Here is a 16,778-nt window from a genome sequence, read left to right as displayed (position 1 = left end):
AGACTGGTTCTATTTTCTAAAAATGGCTTCCCAGGACACATTGAAGAAAAGTGACATCTCCTAGGGCTGTATATTAAATCCAGAGTTCATTGTGTCTACAATTAACTTTACTGTTTCTTTAGTGAGCTATTAGTCCTTGGTAATTTATCATCTCCTTGGGCTGTTCTCTCAGAAAACAGAATTACTTCATGCTTCTCAGGGCTTGTCTTTCTTCTTAAATTTGTGCAGTCATACTTTATACATAACCCATCTTAAGAAAACACCATTAGTCAAAAAATTAACTGTAGTCATTGAGGAATTGATCCAAATTGCTTCAGGAGTTTCATCTTCTTTCTTCCTTACAGATTATTGGTAAAAGACAGATGTGGGTGAGCTGGAGATCAGTGCTGCAAAGTCCAACTGCTAAAGCTCTGGTTCCTGCAGGGAGAGCGGTGGGCTCACACCCCTGTACAGGAGTGTAGGGACGTTTGGATCCTCACAAAAGGGGAGAAAGTAATTCTGCAGCCTATCCAGGCCTCACAGGAAAGGAAACCTGCACAGAGCAGACTAGAAGCCTTCCTTCCCTTCCCTTCCTTCTCTTGCACAGATCCCCTGGCTGAGCAGGACATGTTGCAGGATCTGCTTCCAAGGTAGCGTGCGTCTGGAAGGAGGAGGAGGCAGGAGTTCTCTGTGCTCACATGCTGCAGAACAGCAGTGCCAGGCTGCCTGTTTCAGCATGTTCTTGTCCAGACCCAGCCCAGGCCAAAGGCACTGCAGACAGTAAGTTTGGGGAAGGGGAGAACAGTTAATCAGAGTGTGAGGGGAGGAAAATCAATGCAAAAAAAAGACAAACTGGTAGAAAACAAGATTTCCAAGGCAAAGAGATAGAAGAGCAGTATTTTTGTGTTACAGACATGTCGCATTCTTTCTTCAAAGATGTTGCCAGAACCCAGCTGTAGGGCTGGACCATCTTGGGAACTAGTTGGGAATTCAGCCCATATAACCTTTTTTCATCACAGTGACCTCTAAGTAGTTAACAAAGTTAAATAGCTAAGTGTGACAAGTGGTTGAGACAGTGTTGCTTCCTTAAAATAGTGAGGGCTGAGTGTGCATAGCCACCTTCTGAAAAGTTGTGCAACACATTTATCAGGAATCTGACACACCTTACAACAGCCAAGGCCTCGGTCTTAGTTCTGCTGTTCCCTTAAGTCAGCCCATAATGGAAAGGTGCTGGTTCCTGTCAGGGCCAGACTAACAGCTGTGGCTGGCACTGAGTCCCCTGCTCACTATTAGGTAATTCCCAGCATACAGCAAGCTGGTGCAGGGGAGAGGGGAGTATTAATTCATTAGTATACAGCCCACTGCATTGAGAGCGAGCTCATGGCAAACAGAACGGCCCTGGGGAAGGAAGGGACTGCTCAGCTCTCTCACCACTCCTTTTCCCACCCTGCTGAGGCATCCAGGGCTGGCTCTCAGAGAGGACAGCTGCCCGGAGTGGTGACGCTCACAGGACCTTGAGTAGCACCAAGGGACCCTACTAGCAACAGCCAGCCTGAGAGTGGAGGTAAGAACCTGCCTTTGGGAGCCACACAGCTCATTTGATAAACAAAGTCATTGCTAACCATTGGTACCTAAACAGAAGTCAAACCCTTAGTAAGGATGGAGAAGAGAGTGCTCCCAAGCACATACCTCTGTCATGTTAGAGCAAGGCATCGACTGAGTTAAACATCATACAGAACTGTTGCCATGTCCTGTGCACCAGGGAGAGGTAAGTACCAGAGCAGGAAGCAAGAGTTCAGTTTAACGTACTTGGGTAAGTTCCTCAGACAAAACAGGCACCTGAAAATCTACTCCCTAAGTAAAACTGCTGATCTGGGGGTTTTTTTCTGAACAAAACTTTCTAGAGAGCAAAGCACAAAAGCTGGGCCATGCCAAAATCTGCCTGCCTTGTTCATTGTAGTAAACAGAGTTATGGAAAACCTTCATGAATGAATGAAATTACTCAAGTGCTCCCAAGCTCCAACACCTCAACTCCAAGCAAGTCTTTACAAAGACAAAAAATCCCAAGCAAACACAACAAGTAAGTATGTTTGAATAGCCTTGTTTATATCCCACTACTTTATCAAAATTCTAAATCATCAAGCCTCTGGATCGCCCAGCAAGATAAAGAGACTGTCAAAGTTGTAGAGGTACACATTTCTTTTTCCAGTGGTTCAAATCAATCCTGCATCAACACAGGAAGGCTTATGGAGTTTAGCCTTCATTTGCACTGTCATATGGGTATTCTTTTGGTTTTGATCAAAAGTAAATATTTTTAAGTAGTATAATTTAGTAAATGAGCAAGATGGTTTATTAAAGTAATTTGGAAATTGGTTGGAGATTAGTGACAAGTAATATATGTTCTAGGTGAATAATTGACAGCTTTGCATTCTTTTCTCATAGCAGCTGCCCTGTGAGCCCCCACAGACAGCACTCCTTAGATCACAAAGTAACAGAATGTTTGGGGCTGGAAGGGACTTCTGGAGATCATCTAGTCCAACCCCCTGCTAAAAGCAGGTTCACCCAGAGCAGGTTGCACATGATGATGTCCAGGCAGAGTTGAACATCTCTGGAGGAGACTCCACAGCCTCTCTGGGCAGCTCCTGCCAGCACTCTGTCCTCCACAGAGCCTCTTCCTAGCAGGTCAGCCCCTCACCTGCATGGGTGCAAGGTGTTATTCTGCCTGAGGTGCAGGACTTGCTTTTCTTGAACTTCCCTGAGTTCCCCTGCAGCCTGTCCAGGTCTGGCTGAATGGCAGCACAGCCTGCTGGCCTGTCTTGCCCTTTTGGAAGACTGGAGTGACATTGGCTTTCCTCCATTGCTCCTTTTCTCCATGACCTTTCAAAGACACACTAATCAAAGATAAATCTAATCTTACTGAAAAGTTACTCTGAAGAAAATTTTGAATATGGTAGAGCGCCTTTACACACAGGAAGAGGGATCGGTAGCATGGCCAGCCATGTGTTTGCAGGCTTTGTTTCTGATCCCCTGGTTGGCCTTGGGCTGCCTGGAGGATATGTGGTGCACTTGTGACTGATGTGGCAATTCCCATTTCCAGCCTTCATTGCAGTTCTTTGTGTTGGTAATGTTCACACCACTTCTCTAAAATCTGAAGAACCAGAGGGTTCAAGGATTCTGAGACAATGAACAAAATTACCCTTCTCTTAAGGACCTAAATTCACTCCATGTAAGTATTTTGAAGAACCTGGGAATATTAACTACTTTTCAGCATCTGAGAGGTTGTTGGCACATCATTGTGGGATCTGGTTTTGGAGGCACCGTTTCAGTCTCCTGTTGGGATGAAAGCACTGTGTATAAATAGTTAAATTCTCTGCAATGGAGCCAGACAAGCACAGCAGCAGCAGGCAGATTTCAGGGCCTGGATTTAGATCCACTCACAGGGATCCAGGAGACGCAAGTAGGAGGTTCTGCTCTTTTTCGCTCAGGCCAGGAATCTGAGCATGTGTACCTTGTGCAAGGTCAGTGCCATAACCACTGTGAATATCTGAGATAGTTTTTGTCCGTTTTTCACTGAAAAATAAGTAGGGAAGGATCTAATTCTTGTTTGGATGCAGTTTTTAAAAAATGGTCCAAATCTGCCTGACAACAGCAGGAAGGATCCCTTTCCCTGGGCATCTGTCAAGTGAAGGTGCCACAAAGGCTAAAAAATGCTTGAGGACTAATTAACACAAAGCTGAGAGCAAGAAACATTACAAGTCTCTTTTCTTAAGCAAATGGATGTGTTTGAGGATCTCAATATGTGAACAGATAGAAACACTGAGTCTTAAAAGGCCCCGGTGCTTTGCAGTGGGTTTCCAAGGTTAGAACCCTGGGGTGCACTAAGAGTATTTCTTCTCTCCTCTGTAGCTGAATGGGGATCTCGATGTTTGAGTCTCACCACATTCACACCTTTCTATAAACAGCTTCCCAGTTAAGACCAGCTTTTCACACATGACAAGGCAGAGTTACTTTACATCCCACCAGTCTTACACCGCCTGCCAAAAGGATGTAGGGGAGATATTTGGGGAGTGGAAGAGCTGGGGGATGAGGACTACGCTGTTTTCATTAAGAGGTCCAAGCAGCTCACGTTACTCATCTCTGAGGAGGAGTAGCTGGCACAAAGATCCAAACATTTTGGTGGCGAGAGGAGAAAGCAGGTTGAGGCTTCTCTTCTGTCAGATCCTTTCACCACGCCATCAAAACGCCCCTGTGCTGCTCCCTGCCCCTCCGTTCAGATGTTCGCCTCTTCCCTTGCCTACTGCTCCTGCCCTGCCTTTCTTCTCTCCCCAACCTTCTCATCCTCCTCCCACGTGAGACCCTGAGGTTCTTACCACATGCCATTTATCCTGTTAAAAATGTGTGTGCCACTCCTTGGAATGAATCATCTGCTTTCATGTCTGAAAACTCTACTTCCCCATCTTCCTTATTTTCTACTTCCTTTTTGCGTCTCCCTTTTATGTGAGACCCGTTCCTGGGACACAACCAGCAGTGCCCTGGTGTTTGCCTGGGAGCCTTTTAAAAGCATTAGCTAATTGCTTCTCATGGTGTCCCTGCATCGTCTACCTGTTTTCGGCCTAAGACCCTGGCCGTGTGTAGTTTGCCCAAGGCCACAAAGGTATTGGATGACAGGGGTTTCTGGGTCCAAGGGTGATGTTCCTTCCCTGAATGACAGTGACTGCAGGCTGCCTAGGAAGGATTTATGGCCGGAATTACAAGGAGAGCCCAGAGAGCCTCGTGCTCACTCACTGCCCGGCGCTAGCCCCAGGTGAGCTCCCTCTGAAAAGCCAGGTTCACATCCATCCTGGCAGCTGGAACTCTGCAGCAGTTCCCAGGTTCACATCAATCCTAACAACTGGAGCTCTGCAGCACTTCCCAAATCTGATAAAAGGCACATTACACTGTTGGAGGGCAATACTGAAATTGAGGGCAGCAGCCACACACTGCTGTCCTCACAGAGCAGGAATATCCTGGGAGTTCTGAACGCCACACTAGCTAATTACACTAGCTAAACCCAACTTCCTGCATCTGTCAGCAGTTCAAAGGCAAGACAGCTGTCAAATATTAGCAGTATATTGTCTATGTACATCCAGAAAAAGGAAAAGAAAAAAAAGGAAAACACCACCCGAAATCCTTCCCAGGAAAAACCCAACCCCAGAGTTACTAGGGTTTCTTTTTTTTTTTTTTCTGCCACTGATACTGACCTGGAAAAGGAAAAAAAAACTGATCTGATATTTAGATGCTAGATGAGTTTTCTGAGCTGGCAGTTAGACAAAGAGAGGTTTGGGATGGTGAAGAATGATGGAGAAGATGTAACTACAAGGTTTCGGTTTTACAGTGACTGGGTTCCAATGTGATGCTGCAGAGCATACTCACACACAGCCTGGGACACAACAAAAGGTCCCCTTAGATATTTTTGCTGAGGGGACTTTTTTGGAACCTAAGGGCTGACAAAGGGTTAAGAGACGTTTAATGACCAGCCCAAGATAGTTCCACTACCTATACGAGGAGATGATACTGAAATTTCTGGGAGCTACTCCAGGTCCATGAGCACAAAAAACCCTGTATTATTCATAGAATCCCAGAATGGTTTGGGTTGGAAGGGACCTAAAAGTTCCAACCCCGTGCCATGGGCAGGGACACCTTCCACCATCCCAGGTTTCTCGGGGCCCCATCCAGCCTGGCCTTGAACACTTCCAGGGATGGGGCAGCCACAGCTTCTCTGGGTAACCTGTTCCCTGGTCATTGCTGTGACATCCTGTCCTTTGGCCCCAGTTAAAGAGATCCGGCTCTGTTCCGAGGGCTGAAAGCGCTTGGCGCGCTGGTACAAGAGAGGTGACCGCTCAGGTAAGTGATATCTTCAGCCTGTAATGAGCTGTGATGGAAAAGGGGAGTTAGGGATTGTAAAACTTCTACCCTTCACCCTTTCAGTAGCATCTGCTGGCAGAGGTCAGTGCTGGGCGTTTCTTATGTTTCAGAAGAGTGGGCTGGGTAGCAGAGTTTAGGGGTAGTCTTACTTTTTGGAGTCAGTTCCCTCCACTTGCTAGACTTACATCCTTCTTCCAGGAGGCAGAATTTACCTATACACAGCATGAAATAAATCTCTCTGGTTTAGGCCTTCCATCTCCTTTCAGGGAGCACTTGCTCTTGTGGGAGCTATGGAAGAAAATCAAGGCCTACTTCATTCCTGTTGCTCCTCAAAGAAATGTAAAGATGCAAATGGGAAATAAACTAAACCAGGCTTAGATTTACAATGCAGATCTTATTGGGGCCTAAGTCCCTTTGAGGTGATTGACATTTTGAGATGTCCACAGCACAACTTGTACAGCTGCAGCGAGGTCATTTGGGCTGTGCGCAAACGGGTTTGACCAGAACTGCTCATTTTCATAAAATAATGCAGACTTCATTGTGCTCTGTGGCAAGAGTCTGACGTGACCGGGTGTCCCACGATCACACAGAAATAGCCCCAGAGGAGTCATTCATCATTTTGGGGACAATTCACTGGAGCACCCACTTTTTATTGTCAGTAGTGCCACTGACGATGATGAAGAATCTGAGCACAACCTAGAAAAATGCATATTTGTATTTATGAGAAACATTCATTTTGTTTCACTGCTGCCAGCCAGTCTGTCTCCCCTCAGGTGTCAGCATAGGTCAGATGAGTGAGGAATGAGATGCTTTTTATTCATAACTCAGGATAACATTAGAGAACTTTTCGGGAATACTTTTTACAGATGAGCTGCAGCTTCTCATAAGAGTTTGGTTTCAGAGAATGAAACATCAGTTATGGAGACAGAAACTGGGAGTGTGAGGGAGAGAAATATTGTGTACATGGCTTCCATTTCTTCTTTAGACTGTAATTTTCCCCTTCATTCTCCTTTGCAGGCAAAAAATAAAACGTGAATTTAGTGGCAGGTGAGATTATAGAGATGATACAGACACAGCATAGGCTTAGTCATCCTGCTGCACGTATCTTCTTTGAACTGCACTTAAGCATGTGAAGGTTCTTACATGCTGATGAGCAGAGCTCCAGAATAACACAAAGAGTTTATAGGCATTGCAAATAAAATAAACTCAGCTTCCATTTGGGAAAAGAAGGCCATTTTCAGATACATGTAATGATACAAGAAGCATTTGTAGTGCAAGTACATTCTCTAAGCTGGTGTGAAAGTCTGACCATTTTTCTTGCTTACCTATCCTAAAAATACCACATGGTGGTAAAAGAGTTCTTTTCATGGTTCTTTTTCATCTCTATTCCCAATTTAAAGGTCAGGATTCTTTTGTGACTAGGCCAGTGCTTCAAGGTGTGCATGGAATATTGTGTACAGGCAAATAGCAGCCTACGGGGGAAAAATTCTCCTAATGGAAGACGTAACAGTTCAGGCAGCATCAGAAACCATAACAAGTAGATAAAATGCTTGCTGTAATTAGTGGAATGGGGAGGTTAGAGAAATGCTGAGTATGAGTGGTGAAAGGGCTTGGCACAGACTTAGTGCATTGAGGGACTTGGACTCTGAAGCAGTCCTTGGTATAAATTTGGGGCTGTACTCGGTGATTTGTAGTGAGAAGAGATTTCTGTTGAATACAATTCAAGTCTGACAGCAAAATGATGCTGAAGATGCTTGCAGACATAGGCTAGAGCTCAAAAGCTGTTGTATAGAGGCCCTGTCCCCGTCAAACCGGGGCTGAATTCCCATGTGCGATTTTACACGTCTCCTCCTACGGAAGTGTTTCCACATCCCATGGGATCAGGCATTTTGCTGTTTCTGCCACATATTTATCTGTAAGTTTTGTCCCCGCACAGGGTTTTCTCTTTAACGCTGAAGTACTGTCTGTCCAGGAGACCAGCCAGAAACCAGCCAGGAGCAGTCAGTATTCCAGTGACTTAGTGTCCGGAATCTGCAGCAGCTTTTCTGGTACCTTTCAATTGTCAGGCAAGGCCATAAATGCCACCCTCTAAAAAGGGTAATTCAGAGTCTCTGTTGCAAAGACCTCAGAGAAATGGCAATTTCTTTTCAGCACGTTGGGAGTAAATGCACAAAACCTGCTGTATGCTACTCAGTCGTGATACTCAGATAATAAAATAAGCCAGCTAGGGAAATGTAGTGCAGGAGCAAAGACCTCTAGGCAACAATGTACTAGAACACAAAAAAGATATAACTCAGTTGGAAATAGCCAGCTGGCACTAATGGCTCATTCGTTTTGACTCATATTGCTGGGCTGCCTGGCTTTTGGTGAGATGGGAGCAAGGAAAATCACGCCTGCCTGCCAACGGCTATCAATAAAAGTGCTATTAAACAGAGCCATCGCCCTGCAGCTCGGGAGGCACTCCAAACCACCTTGAGAGTTGGAAGTGGTTTGAGGAGATGGTCAAGGACCCGAGCTTTGTCTTCTCATCAGTTTCCTGTGGTACTGAGAAGGTTTGGATAATGTGCCACTGGTGGTGGTGGAGACACCATCCGTCACCACACGTGGCCACAACAGAGCTCTCTGCTCTGCACATGGGGGAGGAGGCCCCATCTGTGGCCAGCCTAAACCAACTAAACTCCCTTTTAGGCCCCTTGCTGGGCCTGACAACACAGCTTGGAACGACAAGCCCAAATCCAGAGTCTTTAGATGTGCTGGAAGAAGGGTGAGAGTGGTGGGAAGAAGGTGGGCACTTACCATCTGGCCAGGAATGAGCTCTAATGCAGGATAACGTGACCCATCTGTCCGGGCGCTGCCATTTTGGGATGGAATGCATCCTGCCTGCCTTCCTCCCTCCCCTCTGGGCCTCCTGGACACAGAAGCAGGTTTGACTCCTTGGTCAAGAACACAGGTTCTGTTTCATTGTCCTGCTCCACCTGCTGTGATCAAGCACAGGCACTGTTCATACACCTGTATTATCCCTTCTCCCATTTTTGGCCCTCCCTTTTGCCATCCTTCTACCTCACTTTCTTTGCCTCAGTCCCCTCCTGAATTAATAACCTGATGACTTTTTCCTGGATGGTCCTAGTTGTAGTAGATCCATAGCCACACTTGATATTTCTTATACTGTTACCTAGAGGAAGTAATAATAATAATAGTAATAGTAATAATAATAATAATAATAATAATAATAATAATAATAATAATAGCAAGAGCAGTAACAAGGTTATTATTATGGGGTGCCTAGGAAAGGGTGACTGAGTATTTTTGCTGGCAGGTATCTGTGGCACAGTGGTTGCAGCTGTGCACAGGGAGCAGCAGGGCCACAAACCTCCTGTCCAAGAGGAATTATCTTGCTGAGTGTTGGAGTGAATGACCCAAAGCTCTTGGAAGCAAAACACAAAGAGAGAGTAAGTGTGTCCTGTGGCACCAGGTAGAAATGATTCATAATGAACCATACACCATACATGAATTTTGGGTTGGAAAGAACCTTAAAGTTTATCTATTCTAACCCCTCTGCCATGTGCAGGGACACCTCCTACTATCCCAGGTTGCCCCAAGCCTTGTCTAACCTGGCCTTGGACACTCCAGGGAAGGGGCAGCCACAGCTTCTCTGGGCAGCCTGTGCCAGGGCCTCACGACCCTCACAGGGAACAATTTCTTCCTAATATCCAATCTAAATCTGCTCCCTGTCCATTTGAAGCCATTCCCCCTTGTCCTGTCACTCCATGCCTCTGCCAAAAGCCCCTCTCCAGTTTTCTTGTAGCTCCTTAGCTGCAATGACTTCACGTGTGTGCATTTGCTGGGGTTTCTTCATTATTTTTTATTATTCTCCTTTACCATTCCAAAGAGTAAACATAACCACACCTGCAGCTGAGTTATCATAGAAAGGTTTGAGTTGGCTCTCTAAAGGTGGTTTAGCCCTCACCCTCTTTTAGGGGATTGGCTGCACCTGGGAGTCTGGGGGCGGGGGGAGGGTGTTGGGTGAGGTGCCAGGTGTTCCTCATTTCCCATCATGAGGGAGCACAGCTGCCTGATTGCTCTGAGGGTTTTTAGAGGGAGATGTTCACCGGTTCCACGGCATTTGCTTTGCACTCCTCTGAGGGGAATGTTGCAGGAGTTTGCTGTGGAGTTTGGGGTGCTTCAGCCTTGATGAAAATGAGCAGATTCTCCTGTGAGTGGTCTACAAACAGTGAGTCTTGGCCTCAGTGGCCTTGTTGTACATTGTGTGGGGATATGGTGAGGCAAAGAGCATATTTGGGGGAGGGGGTGGGGGGAAAAGGCTGCCAGAAGCTGGTGAAGCTCTGTGGATGCTTTTTTAAGAGTTTATGTCTGCTGCTCTGAGCTCCTGTTAGGAAAGCAGGGTCTGATCCTGTTGCAGGGATTACTCTATTGTAAAAACTTGAATAAAAGCTGTGGTTTTCATGGTTTTATTTTTTGGGGGGCCTTGTTGTTGGGGGCTGAGGGGGTGCTCGCGCGTGAGGGGGGCTTGGACCCTCATGCATGAGGCTTGGGGCCTGGTGTTGTACACGGCAAAGAAAAGAACCTGGAGGTAATCTGCCAGTGAATGTGGTTTGGTTTGGTTTGGTTTGCTTCTTGTGTTGTGAGGAAGAGGCTTTAATATTAAAAGTGTGGTTTATGGCTGGAAAATGGAGTATCAGTTTTCCAGGTGAGCTTCCACCTGTGCTGACACATAGCTGTTCTTGATACTCAATTGGAGCACATGGGCTTTTGTTTAAATGATGTGTTTGATTTTTTGGGAACTTTGAAGTATGTACAAGTCACAGAGTGAGAGCAGCTTAGTTAAATGTGCTGGTTTATTTTCAAAAGCTTGGAATTAGGTGTCCTTTTGTGACAAAGGCACTGCTGCTCATGTTACTTTTTTAGGAAAGTATCATTTACAAGGGTAATGGGTTTTCATGTTGCTGAGGATTTTATTGGGTATGTGCCAGGACTTTAATGTTGATGAATTTTTAGTATGTTCAGAATTGTCCACACCTCGATAAAAGTAACAGAGCTGTTGGGGTTTTGTGGTTCTTAAAAGGTACTGATTGGAGTAGGTGTTCCTAGAGCTGAAAGCAATTGTGGAAATGCTCTGGCTGCTGTTGATTATTTCCACATGTTCTTGTTCATCCTGGTCAGAGCAGAAGGAAAAGAGTGTGAAAATATTTCTTTGTTATCAGACTAATAGTATCAGATTACTGTTTATGGAAAATAACTTTTTACATTACCTTTTGTTTTCTCATAATGTTTTCACGGATTGGTAAATGCTGAAATATTTAACTGTATTGGGATGATCATAAAAGCGTGCTGTTTTATGTGAGGTTCACTTAAAACACCTCTCTGCTGGCAATGGGATGTTAGTCACTGCTATTCTGGTACCACTGTGGAGAGATGGAGCCACAGTTTCGCTCTGATTGAAGTTTTTAACTAGTTTTCTCAGATGTGCATGTGACTGAGATGTGCTTATGTGGGTTTCATTGTTTGAATAAGTAATTGCTTTGCCAATAAACTTGAAATGCTGGATTGTGGCCTGTTAAAATCCTCGTGCATAAAGCAGATGAACCACGTTGCAGTTTCCACCACTGAAGTGCTGTAGAAGTCGTGTTTCTCCCTCCATCCGGTAAGTAAGCAAAAATATGTTGTGGCTTGAATTCTATTTGCCTAATTTCAGCCTCGTAACTGAGAAGAATCTGATCTTGTTCAAAGATGCACAGATTGCAAGGAAAATGATGAAAAGTAATTTGTTAAAAGTGCATGTTAATCTGTAATAATGGAGCTTTCACGTGTGCAGAGGAATAGGGGAGGGGAAAGTGGAGTTGGGGCTTGTATCCCTTCTCTTTCCTGTGTTATTTTCAAAGGGTTTGTTTGTAAGAGTCTTGAAATACCAGCTGAACAAAATATGGCACTGCTTTTTAGTTATCTTGGTTAGTTAACTTTTCTGATCTTGTTCTAACAAACTCAAAGAAATGAAAAATATTTATTAAAATGGTTGTGACATCATTGTACTGGAGATGTGATCATCATGGTCTACAGAGGTGGATGAGGAAGAAGGGGAATTTGAGTTTCAGCTGAATTGGTATCAGCAAAGGATGTAGTTATGTAATGCTTGGTTTTTCTGGGTTTTTTTCATTAATCCATCTATTTCTATGAAAGAGTTGTGGAAAATTAAATTAACAATTGTGTTCTTAGTCTCCACTGACAATTAGCCTGACGATTTGTATGGCAAAGGGCAAAGAATCAAATCTGTGGAATCATAACCTGGTCTCCCAAACTTTAACCACGAGTGATCTTTCTGTGTATTTCTCAGTTTATGTAACTCTAGATAAGCGCTGTTACTGTTGTAGAAAGGCATAGGAAAAGTCTTTGCCATGTATTTTAACTTTAGAATCAGTGAGGATTTTCAATACAGAGATGTTGGAAAGCATCTGTAAGTCCTATTTCCCAGGGTGGTTGGTGAAACACTGAACAGTTTTAACTGCAGCAGTTTTGGTTTGATATAAAACTTCCAGAAGGGTCAGGTTGGGCTGAGCCCCCAGGTGGTCCAGCCTGTGCCTTACCTTTACAACCTTCTCTGGGTTTAGTCATCTAAGGTAGAAATAGGAGGGCAGAAACATTTCACCTTTTCCCCTTTTTTATTTCTTTTAAATGTTTTTCACTGACCAGGGAAAATATTTGTGTGACTGTAAGTGAATTTAAAAAGGGAAAAAAATTCGGGAAGCTTTACAGACTAGGAAGAAAATACTTGAAATAAAAACCCAAAACCACTACACAAACCCCCAAGCCCCAGAGGGTTTGCAGCCGGTGGTTCCAGACAGATCAGAGCACAGAGTCCCCATGTCCTGTGGCTGTGATTCTTAGAATCAGGTGAAGGGTGGGAACATGGGAGCACTCTGAGTGCAAATAAATATATGTGCTCCTTAAGTTCTAAAATTTGGAATAGGGGATGGGAAGTTCTGTGCCAACAGCGGAGTATTCGACTGCAAAAAAAGCCCTGTAGGAGTTGTATTGTGGTTTTTCTGTGCAATACTGATGGTTTGCCGCACTCTAGTGGTGGTGAATAGGAGTTCTGTGTGAGGTCAGTTCTGCTCAGAGAAAGCTGGGAGGTTAGTACTGTCTGACCTCACAAAAGTCCAACCAGCTCGTCTAAGCTGTGTTTTAGTGTTTTCCTTGTCGCACTGGAGACAGTAATAGAAATAGGTACTTGCAGATGCTCCTTGTTGTTATTCCCCGCGTGTTTGGGGTGACTGGGTGAGGAGGGATGGGGCATTTTGTCCTTACTGCTAGTTATGATTTAGATTGATACTCAGTATTATCAGCTCAGGCCTGCTGGTAGCACCGGTGGCTTTTCATTGCACAGCTCAGACTGTTGGTGCATGAGGAAAAGGCCGGGACTGACTCACTACTTTGCCTTATTTCAAGGAACGGTCCTTGAGGTGTGTGGGATTCATATTTCTTTGGATCTCTTTCCTTTCACCCTGGCATTCTGCAGCTCGGAGCTAAGACAGCATCCCATGGAGGAGGGAGGAGTGGGTGCAGCCTGTGTCAATACCAGGGCCTGGGATGAATGGCTGGAAAGATTCTACTGTCTTGCCAGCAACTCACCAATTGAAGTCAGAGGTGTTCTGCAGGTACAGCAGAACCCCTGTGTTTCTGTGTACCTTAGAAAAGAACAGGCTCTCTACAAGGCAGCTTTCCCCACGTCCTCTCCAGACCTTAGGTTAATGTTGGAGCCAATGTTGTAATTGAGATCTTCATTTGGGGTTCGTGGAGTAGGAAGCTGTCCTGGGCAGAGTGGGAGCTGCAGGCCGAGGTTAGTGGAGAAGGGTCAAGAGCAGCAGAAGGGCCCCCTTGGCTTTCTAAGCTTCTCCTCAGGGAAGGGTCTGGGTGCAGGCACATCCAGGCTTTGTCCATGGTTTATGCTCAAAGGTTCATACAGGTGTAATGGAAGCTTTACCCTGCGGGATTAAGGATGGCAAGCCACATTTATAGATATAAACCAGGAAATGATTTATTATGATAACAAATGGACTGAAAGACCTTAATCAGAATTATTTAGTACATAGTGAGGGTAGCTAGAACTGCTAGTGTAGTGCCCTGTTTCTGAAGGAATGCTGAAGCAATGATTTTAAAGCTAGCAAAACCAATTAGTACATAGAGATGGGTATTGCTTGTTCATTGCAACAACTGTGGGCCTATCTTATTTCTCAGCCTTGAGGGATAACCTTGAGGGGAGATCACACTCAAAGGAGGCATCTCCACACACAGTCTGGGAAGGGGCATGTTAGGGGACCCCATCATTTTACTCGTGATGTTATTATGGTATTTCCTTCTAGGGTTCATACAGGGAGAGGGTGGTGTGGGTAGCACAGGAGTTTCAGACAGATTTGTGGCACTGCTGCAGACTTTCACCACTTTTCAGCCACTTTTTTTTTTTAATTTAATCCTATTATTCTGACAGCTTCTGTGGGTCCTACTGGCATAAAAATACAGCACTGAAACTGTAGCCTGACAAAGGGGAAAAGATAATCCTCATGGTTAGCCAGGTGCTGGAACAATAGGAGCAGAGGGAACACCAGTTAATTAATTGGGTTGAGATATTCCTGTGTGTCTATTTGATCTTTTAAATTTATTTTAATTTAATTGTAGGGGAGTGATGTGACAGGTGAGCTCAGTTTTAGCCTTAAGCTCAGCAATAGCCATGTTGGGCCTCACATGATGATCACTTGGGTATTGATTTAGTCAATAGGCAAAGGAGGTGTTGGATTTATTTAAAAACAACCAACCAACCAGAGTTTGACCAAAAAAGGATGTTGATTTGATGGAGCAGATCTGAGAAGCAGGAAGGAAAAGGGAGTCAGTTGGTTTTTGAAGTAAGTAAATGGGCTAGACATTCCGTGATCTGGACATGTCCTGTTGGCTCAGTGGGACAAACGGGTTCAGGTCTGTGGTGGGCTGTGAGCAGCTCTCCTGTTTGGGGCTGGTTGTGTGGCTGCATGTCCTTGTTTGGGGTTTTGTTGTAACAGCTGAAGAAATGAGCTGAGGGTTCAGTGTTGTGTCTTAACGGCCCTGCAGTGTGCACGTAGAGCGAGGGTTACTCCTCGCACCCTTCCAGTGCATCAGAAATCTAGATGTTCATAGCTCACCTTACTCCCTTTACCTGCAGAGACCCAAGCAAATCCGCCCCCCGCCTGACAGGCTCCTAGGTGTATAATCCTCTCCTGATGGCAGAGGTGGGAACCAGAACTGGCAGGGGAAGCACAGGGGGAACTGTGCCTATGGCTGCTGCCACAGCTGAGGACAGGGTTAGGCCTGGCAAGACAAGCCAGCTCTGCATAGGGGACTGAAAAATCCAGCAAAGGCTGAGGATACAGCTGCGCTTTCTGGCATTGTTGCTGCACTGATGAGAGTGGCAGCCAGCAACCTCTTTAACCCCACACGCTTTGAGACCTGACAACTGTTGTAGCTTCAGGCTGTTCTCAAATGCTGCTTCCTGTGCCAAGTGCTTGCAGCAATTGCAGAGTTCAGACCTGGGCTATGTTGAATGTTTTAAGGTGAAGGTGAAGCCATTTGGGTTCATTTCCTTAGGGAAAGGCACCGGATTTGGAAGTTGCACAGTGTCGGAGGCCTGAAGTTACAGGCTGTTGTGTGTGGAGTATAGAGCTTGTAGCTACAAAATGCACTGATTATCTATGCATGGCATGAGCTGTCAGCTGAGAATCGAGTCTGTGTTTTCTGGCTCGCTTAATTCTGCGTCGTGAATCCATGTGTTCTAGGAAGCGCCCACAGGATGCTCCATCACTTGTAGTCCAGTTTTATGGAATGTTAAGCAAAAATATTAGGTCATCAATGGAAGGAGACAGTGACCACCCTTTGGTGGTACCTACTACCAGGGTTGTCACAGGTGGCAGAATTTACTAAACTGCTCTCTGCTGGTCCCAGAGCCACACGGGCATCTTCCAGGGTCTGTGGGGAAGAGAGGCAGGAGGTAACAGGCTCTGCTAATAACACCCTTTTTTGAGCTGTGTTATGGTCAGACTAAGAAAAAAGCTTAGAAGATGGTTCTGGTTCATATAATTTGTATACAGAAACAAAAAAATAAAGCCTTTTGTGTCTCAAGGTGTAAAGTAAGAGTAATGTAGTACTTGAATTATTGCTGCCACTTGTGAGGGCACAGCAAGTGCAGAGTCAGCCCCTGCATTTAACAACTCGGTTTGTTAAAAAAAACAACAAAAAAAACAAAAAAAAAAAAAAACGTGTCTTGAGGAGAGGTGTTCAGGTATTAAGGAGAGCTAGCCAGTGTCTTTCAGGAAAACAGTGTTTCTGTTTGGGAATGCTGACAGTGCTGGGTGAAACTGATCAGGCTGGGATTTATAAATGTATAAAACCCAGTGTTAGCCTATTTGTGTTGTGCCTCGCTGTTCCCTGGCACTGCCGTGCTCTCCGACGCAGGCAGTGGGGCTCACTGGGCACCCATGTCTCTGTAATGCCCCATTAGTTACCCCATCTGTTACTCCTCGCTTGTCCTCAGGCCACTGTGACAGCTGTGTCACAGCTGGAGGGGTGTGCAGTTTCTTTTAAGGTGGGGGTCTTTGCTTGCTGGGTGTGGGTTTGAGTTGGATTTGTTTGATTGTTGGACTTGTTTATACGCAGTTGTCTGTCATTGGAAAAGGAGGAGAAGGGGAGGAAAGGGTAGCTTTTGGCTCAGGTCGTACCCTTGGCAAGGCGTAGCTGTGTCTGGGATGAGCAGGCTGGGTACAGAGGAACCGTAACTCTGACAGCACAGCTGAGGTCCCTGTGCAGGCACTGTCCCTTTCCTGCTGCGCCGGCAGTAAAAGCGAGCGAGCCACTGTTGC

This window comes from Aphelocoma coerulescens, chromosome 4 (assembly GCF_041296385.1).
Source record: "Aphelocoma coerulescens isolate FSJ_1873_10779 chromosome 4, UR_Acoe_1.0, whole genome shotgun sequence".
NCBI classification, from domain to species: domain Eukaryota; kingdom Metazoa; phylum Chordata; class Aves; order Passeriformes; family Corvidae; genus Aphelocoma; species Aphelocoma coerulescens.
Note: the sequence above shows the minus strand (reverse complement) of the source record.